This window comes from Giraffa tippelskirchi, chromosome 2 (genome assembly GCF_054371585.1).
Source record: "Giraffa tippelskirchi isolate mGirTip1 chromosome 2, T2T-mGirTip1v1.2.pri, whole genome shotgun sequence".
Taxonomy (NCBI): Eukaryota; Metazoa; Chordata; class Mammalia; order Artiodactyla; family Giraffidae; genus Giraffa; species Giraffa tippelskirchi.
In genome coordinates, this window is record NC_137276.1 from 99,950,710 (window position 1) to 99,962,076 (window position 11,367).

An 11,367-nucleotide genomic window follows, 5' to 3' on the forward strand; every position below is an offset into this window, starting at 1 on the left:
ATGCGGATGACACCATCCTTATGGCAGAAAGTGAAGAAGAACTAAAGAGCCTCTTGATGAAGGTGAAGGAGAAGAGTGAAAAAGTTGGCTTAAAGTTCAACGTTCAGAAAACTAAGATCATGGCATCTGGTCCCATCACTTCATGGGAAATAGATGGGGAAACAGTGTCAGACTTTATTTTTTTGGGCTCCAAAATCACTGCTGATGGTGATTGCAGCCATGAAATTAAAAGACGCTTACTCCTTGGAAGGAAGGTTATGGCCAACCTAGATAGCATATTTAAAAGCAGAGACATTACTTTGCCAACAAAAGTACATCTAGTCAAGGCTATGGTTTTTCCAGTGGTCATGTATGGATGTGAGAGTTGGACGGTGAAGAAAGCTGAGCGCCGCAGAATTGATGCTTTTGAACTGTGGTGTTGGAGAAGACTCTTGAGAGTCCCTTGGACTGCAAGGAGATCCAATCAATCCATCCTAAAAGAGATCAATCCTGGGTGTTCATTGGAAGGTCTGATGTTGAAACTGAAACTCCAATACTTTGGCCACCTCATGCAAAGAGTTGACTCATTGGAAAAGACCATGATGCTGGGTAGGAATGGGGGCGGGAGGAGAAGGGGACGACAGAGGATGAGATGGTTGGATGGCATAACCGACTCGATGGACATGGGTTTGGGTAAACTCTGGGAGTTGGTGATGGACAGGGAGGCCTGGCGTGCTGCAATTCATGTAGTCGCAAAGAGTCGGACACGACTGAGCGACTGAACTGAACTGAATGTATATATGGGGGCTTCCCAGATGGCACAGTGGTAAAAAGTCCACCGGCCAATGCAGGAGACACAAGAGATACAGGTTCAATCCCCGGGTTGGGAAGATCCCCTGGAAAAGGGCATGGCAACCCACTCCAATATTTTTGCCTGGAAAATTGCATGGCCAGAGGAGACTGGCAGGCTACGGTCCATGGGGTCGCAGAGTTGGACACGACTGAGTGACTGAGCATGCACATAGTATATATATGTCAACCCTACTCTCTCAATTCATCCCACCCTCTCCTTCCACTGCTGTGTCCATATCTGTTCTTTACGTCCGCATCTCTCTTCCTGCCCTCAGCATTCATGTTGATGAGAATCTGAGGCAGGATCCTAGAGATTGACCTCCTGAGCTGGCCTTACCTGCCAAAAAGAGATGGAACCAAACAGAGGAATTGGGAACATCCAAGGACTTTTTAGCAACTTTGCTGATAGCATGGCCCAACACAAGGCACCCCACGTCAACGCTTCCACCACAGCCCCCGCAGGCCACCTCCCACCAGGCAGGCAGCACAGATGCCCATCTTTCCCTAGATTAAGATTTGCTGTGTGGAGTGTGAGTGGGTTGCCCACCTCAGATGCAGGCCTGGTCCTCGGAGGTGGCCTGAAGGGCAGAGCCGCTGCTCCCATCTGCTTCTCCTGGCCACACCAGCCCACAGAAACATTCACTAAGGTGTATCCAGACAAAACAGCAGCACCTGTGGCAGGGCGTTCCAAAGAACAGCCTGGCAACAAGGTTCCTGTCCACCTCCACCTGCCCCCAAAAGAGCCCTGGAGGGCAGCTCAGACCCAGTGCAGTAAGGCCTAATGAGGGCACCATCCCATCCCCAGCACCTTGGTCAGGGGCTTGCAAAGCATCTTTAGGGCCTTTTGCAAGAATTCAGTCCGTCAAGAGTCACTTTAGTTTTTCCTCTGCATAGACCAGGTGGTCGAAGAAAGCAGTGTACCTGGCATACATACATGTGTATGTGTATGCGTCTGTACATGTAAGTGCCTAAGTCTGTCTCATAGAGAAAGACAAGAAGGACATCTATTTCTGGCTGGTGTCCTTCCTGGGTCACCACAGTGTCCAGTGACAGGGTCACCAGTGGGTGTGAAGAGCCATGTCTTCTCAAGCAAGGGGTTAGGTCAGCTTCTCACTGCCATTGAAAATACAGCCTAGGGATTTCCCTGATGGTCCGTTGCTAGGGCTCTAAGTTCCCAATTCAGGGGACCTGGGTTTGATCCCTGGTCAGGGAACTAGATCCCACCTGCTTCAACAAAGATCAAAGATCCCACATGCTGCAATTAAGACCCAGAGCAGCCAAATAAAATTTAAAAAAAAAAAGAGGAAAGAAAGATAGAAAGAAATGCAGCCTAGCAAAGCTGTGGAACAGGTGAGCCATGGGCTGGTGTGATGGGGGAAGGGGAGCTGGCCCTGGGGAGGGGAGTGTCTGCCCACGTGCCCGGGCACCGGTGACAAGGGGGCCTGGGCCAGGATGGGGCCAGTCCCTGAGTCCCACTGGGAACTTGGAGGCCCGGTTCCTCTCTGAGGAACAGCTCTGCTCTGCCCGCCCTGCCCCCACCCAGCGCCTCAGCCAGCAGGGCTGAGAGTGCAGCTCAGGAGGGGCCCCCACTGCCCCAGAGGGCCGGAAGGCTGCCTATGGGAGCTGTCCCAACCCTCTCCTTTCTCTCACCTCCCAGTTAATGGTTAACTCTTCCCCGTCCCCAGCAGTGTCGGCAACAGGCTCAGAGCGCTTGGTAAATATGCCAAGATGGGGGCAGCAAAAGGGGACCCAGGAGCCCAGAAGTGGCTGAAGCCCTTCCACCAGCCCCAGTGACCCAAGTCGGACAGGAACATTGTTTGCAGTACCAGCATCTTGTCCCCCAGCTCAGTGAGGACCCGGCTAGGACATCGCAGTCCCTGAACACTTGTCCTTGTGTGTGATGCCTCAGGAAGCAGCCCAGAAGCCCCAGCATCAAGCTGTGCCCTCCAGGGCCAAGCCAGCAGAAAAGCTCCACAGCCACTGAGCTCTTAGTATTCTTTGCTATTATTAATATGAAGATATAACTCACATGCCATAAATCCACCCTTTCAAAGCATACAGTTCAGGGTATTTTATATCACAGCATCTGTTTTAAACCAGCAATCAGCCATGGGTCAACACCAAATGCCCCACCAGTGGACCATATGGACACATTCACACTTGTCGGTTCCTTCTTCTCAAGATAACACTTTGATCTTTCTATAGCTGACAGTCTCCTTCCACTGGGCTGGCCTGGCGATTCCAACACACCTGCTCTGGGCTACAAAGAGGACACTGCCTGCTCTGAGCTGGAGCCCTCCGCCATCTGACACCCAGGCTGCACGACAGACCTGAGATTCGGGTAGAAGACCCATGAGCCCGAGCCCCCAGGCACCCACTGTCTGCTCAAGGTTTTCCAGAGTCAGGAAGCACTGGCAGGGGTGGGTTCAATTTTGTGGGACCCGAAGTTTGTATAATTTGGGGAGATCCTCTTTAGGAAGAAGAATGAAAAATGGCAGACAAAGAGAGGTCTAGAGTCTTGGAAGGGGCTTGTTCATGTGAGCACCTCAAGGCACAGGCTTCATTAACTTCCCAATCAATCTGCATCTGAGCATCATCACCTCAAAGAAATAGTGCTCTGGGAGGTGCCATGATTCAGTCTGGGCTCATCCTTTTTCCCCCTGATGAAGCTTGGAGTTGAGGATCAATGAAGCTGCAGTTATTCCAACCCAGAGCTGAAGGAATGGCTGCTTCTGGATCCCCTCTCTTACCCCATCCCTCCCGCTGGGGCACAGCCAAGGGGCCTGGAGTGTGGTGGGGAGATGTCACCACAGCGCCTGTACAATAGAGCTGACCGGCATGCAGAAGACCAGACTCATGGCTAGCCCATGTCCACCCGCTGCTCTCACCCACCAAGCAGAGCTCCAGCCTCCTGCCAGAGTTGGTGTGGCTATGGGGTGGGGGTGGGGACACACAGATATCTGACAGTTGGCTGGAGAGCCATGAGACTTGATGGTGCAGGGCCTGACTGTCCGCTTTTGATTCTGAGCTGGCCAAAAGTCACGGAGCTGTCCTCAGATAAATGCCTTTTATGAGTCCAAAGGCTCCTACCTGGGGCCACATTCCAGGTGTGGTTGGGCAACAATGGACAGTTCCTTGACTCAGTGTGGCTTCTTTTCCAGCTCCAGGAGGCCCTGCCCCATCTCTCCTCTGCAGGCCTTGTTGCTCGACACAACGTTCTGTGGAAATCTTCACAGCTCGTTGCATCAGTGGCAAAAACACCAAAATTGCAACCATGGAGTAACTTCACAGCACAAGCCACGGCTGAGGTTCACTGTGAAAACTAGAGCAACCTTCTCTAAAATAAAAATAGTCCTCCTTCCCAGAGACTCTTCTCTAAGGCATGGGTTCTCTGCCTCAGCAAAACTGACTTTTCTTTATTCTAACCTATTTCTCTGTAAGTGACTTGGCCATCCCTTCATTCGTTCATTCATTCATGTTACAGATGTTTACTGAGTGCCCTCCTTGTTCCCAGCACTGGGGTGGGCACTGAGGATCCAGGGATGAATAAGGCAAAGTGTGTGTCCAAACATCCTTATGTTCCCAGCACCTCTTTTATCATTATATCTCATCCTAAGCCGAGCACAAGGGTGGTCAAAGATGTTGACTAAAGGAGAACTTGTCCCAGTCTACCTTCCTGGCTCTGGATTCCACCCCTTTCCTCTGCTCACCCAGCCATACAAACAACGGATCTGTGGTTCTGAGGGCACCACTGTCTCTCTCACCAACGGGCCTTTGCCCACCCTATTCCTTTTCTCTGGAATGCTTTTCTCATTTCCTTTCTCTTCTCTTGGACTGTTTAGCTCAAAAGTCATCCATCAAAACCAAGCTTGAGCATCACTTACTCCTGCAGCCTCCTTCTCCACAGCATCCTGTGTGTTTCCCAGGACAAAGAAAGGGAAGAGAGGTGAAATCTGCAGACTGTGGGACTCGTGTTAGCAGACATTAGTCTGTGGCTCTGCTTGTCAAGAGGGAGCAGGTAAGAAGGTTTAGCTGACTTTTTTAACGACACAGGTTCCTCCTGTTCCCGTGCTGAGGTCACAAGTGGCCCTGAACACTACCTGGACATCCCTAGGAAGTTTTGGCCAGAGGGCCCACGCCCCCTCCTCCTGGGCCAGACCTGCCACCATTCTGACCAGATTGGGTGCGATCAGGGAGGCATGACTGCAGACAGTCACCCCCCCACCGCCACCACCACCACCTTTCTGGAGCTAGAGGGGGACGAAAAAGATTCTGTGGATGGAGTCTCGGGGTCAGAGAAGGAGAGGTTGAGCCTGAGGGCTCAGGCCAAGGTGGTGGGGAGTAGCTAGGCAGGCAGCTATGGGTGTGTGAGCCCAGAACCAGCCCTGCAGGATGGCTGGCCCATGAGGCAGGCCCAGGCATTGCAGGCCACAAGCCCAGCTGTGGGAACAGCTGGTAGAACCAAACCACCCCCACCTCCTTCTGCCTGGCCCTGCCAGCCCCAGGCTTCTTCTGGGTAAGGGCAAGGTGGAAATCTTCTGATCAGGATGGCAGCTCCCAGCCATGCCCTGTGATACTTATGTCCCAAGAAAACTCACAAGAGATCAGACCATAGCCCTGCGCTCATGGCCAGCAGGCAGGGATGGAGCTCAGGGAGCATTTGCTGCCCTCCCGCCCGTGTCCAGCTGATGATGCTTCACCTGCTCATTCCACCTCTGCCACATTCACTTATTCAACACATATCCATTAAGCCCTCACTATGTGCCAGACACTATTCTAGGTCCTGGGAGAAGGTGGGGAAGAAAGCAGACAAAGCACCTGCCCCGTGGAGCTCGCATTGAAACAGCGATGGGATGAGAGGAAGACAAACAGAAAACTGAATACATTTTATAGAGTGTGTTTGAACAATGATTCTTAAATCCTCTGTGGCAAAAAGCCAGTTTATTTCTTTTTTTTCCAATCTGCATTTTGATTTCTAGACAATGTCAAATTGCTATAGATTCTGAAGTATCTATAGAAGTTTCTAAAGGTTTACTTTCCATGTCTGCACTGACATCCTTTCCTGCTGCTGGTTACGCTGTGTGAGAAGCTGACAAAGCTTTGGGAAAAACAGGAGGGCAAGAGAGATGAGGAGCTAAAAGTAGGGCAGTTGAGTAAGTGAGTGAAAATCGCTCAGTCGTGTCTGAGTCTTTGTGACCCCATGGACTATAGAGTCGGCGGAATTCTCCAGGCCAGAAACACTGGAGTGGGTAGGCTTTTTCTTCTCCAGGGGATCTTCACAACCCAGGGATTGAACCCAGGTCTCCCGCATTGCAGGCAGATTCTTTATCAGCTGAGCCACAAGGGAAGCCCCAAAGGGGTGGTTATTGAGAAGCTAATATCTGAGCAAAGATTTGAAGGTGGTGAGGGGAAAGCCACACATGTGTCTGAAGTCTGGACTTTGGTTGAAGCCTTCCTCAGGGCAAGGGGTGGAGAGCAGGAAGTGAGGGGGCATTATAAGAGAAGAAAATGGGGATCCCCACAGATGACCCTGAATCCTCACAGGATCTATAGCTCCACGAGGTGTGTCTCCCCTAAGGTGGGCCTGGGGTGATCCACACCCTCTCAGCATCCATCTGGAGCCCAGGCAGAGTCTCCCTGAAGCCACTGTGATCCTAATGGGAGCACAGTTTCCCTGTAAATGGTGTCCTCTCCCTCTCTAGGACTTTCTTCCTCCATGAGCAGCTTTCCACACCTGCCACAGGACATTCTTTTGGCCATGCTCAGTACATTCACTTCCAGCTTTGCACAAACGAGGTGCTTCCAGCCTAGGAGGTGATCTGAGCCCCACTCCTGCGTCCACAAAAGTTCAGGGCCATGACTGCAGGAAATGTTCTTCTGACTTGTTTCTGCATCTGAGCCCAGGGTATGTGACAGTGGACATGTGGAGACATGTGGATATGTGTTCTCTTGTTGAACACACTTTCACATCCGTAAATGCACACCCAGTCATATATACACACTTCCACACCAAATACACAACCAGACTTGAAATATACTCACAGGCTTGGCCACATGCACTTGTGCCCACGAACATCCTGCACAAACCTTCAGGTACACTAATGTGGGCATGCACACTTTTACACACACTCGAAGACACACACACACACACACACGCATAGTCTGGTGGGCCCACATCCATACCAACATGCACACCACAGACATATTTCCAGAAATGCACTCATGCTCCCTGAACCCAGACCCACTCTTCTGCAAGAGAATTTCTACTAGGAGCAAACACCTGGTGTCTGCAGTGAGTGACAGACAGACAGAAGGGACAAAGTTCATTCATGTATTCAGGTGGCCCTGCCAACACAGCTCCACAGGAGCAAACAGCAAGCCTGTCCCCTTACCACCAGACCTGCGGGAGGACAAGGCCAAGGCGGGGTCAGGTTTGGGCAGGAGTATGTCAGAGCTCCCAGGAGCCGACTCAAGGCCGGGAGCAGACAGCCTGTGCATTCCCGACATGCAGGTCACCATGATGTTAAGTGCCAGCCTACATGCTGGCACCCAAGGTCGACTGGAACTGACCTAGGGAAAACCCAGTTATCATGGGGTAGAAGGTGTTAAGCAGATGTTTCCTTTTATTCCAACCCTTTGGTTAGGTTTATGCAGCCCTGGAGATTGTGTGTCAGGGAGCCTGCACCATTGTTGTATACAGTAATTCATTATTATGTATTTTTAGTGGATTCTTTAGAATTGTCTATATACAAGATTATATCATTTATAATAGAGATAGTTTTACTTTTCCCTTTCCAATCTGGATGCCTTGCATTTAATTTTCTTGCCTAATTGCTCTGGCTACAACTTCCAGCACAATACTGAATAGAAGCAGTGAGAGTAGATATCCTTGTCTTGATCTTAGGGGGAAAGTATTTAATTTCTTACCATTAAGCATGATAGTAACTATGAAGTTTTGGAGATGCCCTTTATCAAGTTCAGGAAGTTCCTTTCTATTTCTGGTTTGTTGTGTGCTTTTATCATAAGAGAGTGTTAAATTTTATCAAAGGCATTTTCTGCAAATATTGAAAAGATCATACAATTTTTGTCATGAAATGTATTAATATGGAGAATGACATTGATCTCTAGATGCTAAACTAAGCTGCATTCCTGGGATAAATCCCACTTGGTCATAGTATACAATCTTTTTATATGGATTCATTTTGTTAGTATTTCATTGAGGATTTTCCCCACAGGAATATATGTCCAGCAAGGCTGGGGCCATATCATTGCAGTATTCCCAGTCCCTCAAGCAGGGCCAGGTGGAGTGAGTACCTACTGAGCCCCAAGAAATAAATGGAAAAATGAGTCTATAAAGCATAGGATCTCAAGAGCATGAAGGGTCTTGTTAGAAATAGTGACTATTATATTATTACAAATGTCTGAATATGCATTATCCTTGCAAATCTCAGAGGCAGAGGAGAATATGAAAAATCAAAACCTAGAATGAAGCCCTTCCCATTGGGTAGCTTGGTCCATCAGTCAAGACTACCTTACCTGGGGGCCCAGACTTGGGGGGGCAGAAGCTTCCGGAGACTTATTCCAGAATCCTCCCTCCAAGGGCAGTCCCTTCTCAAGCAAGGGAAACATGGAAAGGTCCCAGGGTGGTGGCATATGTCCTGGGGCCCCTAAGAACCTACACAAGGCAGATGAATGGGTGTGTAGTGGACAGTGGGGTCTTATCCACTGTGATCCAGGTGGGGATTTCTGGATGCTGTGGCAGCCAAGCCTGTCACCACTCACAGATCTGGCTTTAATACAGCTTCTGAGTAGGTGTTTAAACTCTTCCTGAACACGGGGCTGGCATGTGGGTTAAATGAGATAATGCATGAAGAGCTCTTAGGTGTGGCATAGAATTGTTATTTCTATGGTCATTTTTTAAACTTTTAAATTTATTCTAGAAGGAAGTCCACTGACAGCCAGACTATCTTGTAGCTTTATTCTATTCATAACTTCAAAAATCCTCCAGTAGGTGCCACTTGGACCAATCTAAGACCAAAGAAAATGATGTATCCTCCACCTCACCACCTAGGAGCTATCATCAGGGCTCCACTCTCATCTCTTACTTGGACACAGATGAAGCCTTCTTCAAAACAAGCAGGAGAGAAAATTTTTTCCTGTCTCACTGAGTAGGAGCTTTAGGGGAAAGAAAGGGTGCCCTTCTTTTTGCCCCCTCCTCCCACCATGTATTGGCTGACTTTTGACACACACCATAAGAACAGCCCCGTCACGACACCAAGGCTCAGGAGGGCACCACCAGAAGAAAGCTGGGCATCTCCAGAAAGTTGGGGCAGTGGGGTCAAAGAGTGGACCCCAAGTTCTTCCCTCTCGTGTGCTGGGAATTCTTCTCTGGATTCTGGCATCAGGCCTGAACTCCTTATCTCCCCCATACCAGTCTTATCAAAGCAATTTGGTGAATCTACCAGGAATGTATTTGCTGCCCTTTCAACAACCAGAGCACTTGCAGAGCTGGCCTTGGGCCCTGCTCTTCCAGAAAGCAGAACAGCGTAACTAGCCAGACCAGAGCTGCAGCCTGAAATGCCCCCAAGACAGGACCAGTAGTGCCCCTCTACCCAGGCGAGAGCTAAGGACCTTCTACGGGACCACATCCCAGGTCACCTCACAGATTCCACTAATAGTGTGAACTCCGGGGTGGTCTCAGTCAACTCTGGCTTGAATGAAAGTATAGTAGAGGTAGGACAGAAGTCTCAGGCACAGAGGGTTGGAGAAGAACAGGCCTAGAAAAGCCATGGGTCTGGTAATGAAGAGGCTACAGGTGACTATTTAGAGCAAACCTTCATAGCTAGAGAAGGTGCCAAGGTTGTCAACGGTGAAAAAGTGAAAATAAGTTCAAGGTCCAGCCATAGGATAGAGATAAGTAAATTATGATTCAGCCACGTACAGGTAAAAACTGACAGCTGGGGCTGGGAGGGAAGGGAGAGGGAAGGGGTGAAGAGGCAGAACACAGGATTTTTAGGGCAATGATACTACTCTGTATGATGTTATCACGGTGAATACAATCATCTTGTCAAAACCCATAGGGTGTACAACACTAAGAGTGAACCCTAATGTAAAATCGGGACTTAGGGTGATCATGATGTATCAATGTATGTTCAGTAGATAAAACAAACATACCACTGTGGTGAGGGGTATGGATAATGAGGAAGCTGTATGTGGGGGTGGGGGCAGGGAGCATATGAGACATCCCTGCATCTTCCTCTCAATATTGCTGTGAGCCAAACATTGCTCTAAAATAATCAAGTCTTATAAAAAAGTCCAAAACTCTGATAGCTCGCGGGTTTCATTTGACTTTTAAGGAGAGTGGGATTATTTGCCAACATTAAAAAGACAGAAAATTTCTATGGAAAAAAAAAAATCCCGATGTCTAGCTTCTCTTGAACTCCAGAAATTCTCGCAATTCTAGGCCCTCATTTCCACCTGGGAAGGCTTTGCTGGAGTCAAGAGCAGTGCTCCCTTCAACTGAGGAAGTACCTTCAGATGGCCAAGGTTCCTATCTGGCCAAAGTTAATCATGCAATTTTATATAGTCTCCTTCAGCTTTGGGAGTAAATTGCTTGTTCAGGCTATTCCCTGTGCCTGAAACATCCCGTGTGCCCTGGTAAGTTGTTTTGATGCTGCAGGAATTTCTCAAATGTCACCTCTCCAGGGCAGACTTCACTGACTACCCCTGACTAAGTTAAGTCACTCTCTTCCATTCTCATTGCATCCTCGTAAAACTCTTCACTGCTATCATAGAAGAAGTATTTGTGACAACTCTCCCTTACAGAAGAATTCTACTTACTAAATATAGAAGGAATGAGGAAATATAAAACTACTATTAGAGCACCAGATCTCCATAGGCAAAATCCACCCCTAGATATTAACCTTAGTGGGCAAAAGTTAAAAGAAGAAACATGTTATTAACATAGTTCCAAAATTCTCTTCCAAAATCAAATTTTTATGAATGACAAAGGGGAAATAGCAATACTGGAGTGGAGGAAACTGGCAAATTTTTAACGTATCTAAGAGAAAAAGAGATTGACATCCTTAGTAATAAGACATATTGCGATCATGCACCTCCTGATACCATGCACAGAGAAGGACATGCCACCCCTGTGGCATCCTTTATGATTACATAAATTCAATCTAATTGTGAGAAAGCATCAGATAAACCCAAATTAAGAGACCTTCAAAAAGTAACCAGTAGTCTTAAAAAGTCTCAAGATTAGGAAGGACTAAAAACTGTCACAGGTTGGAGGTGATTAAGGAAAAATGACAACTAAATATAACATGATACACTGGGTTAAATCTGGAACAGAAAAAAAAAAAACAGAATAAGAAAGTCTGTACTAGACAGTTCAGTCCAGTTCAGTCGCTCAGTCATGTCCAACTCTTTGCGATCCCATGGACTGAAGCACACCAGGCTTCCCTGTCCATCACCAGCTCCCAGAGCTTACTCAAACTCATGTCCATCGAGTCAGTATGCCATCCAACCATC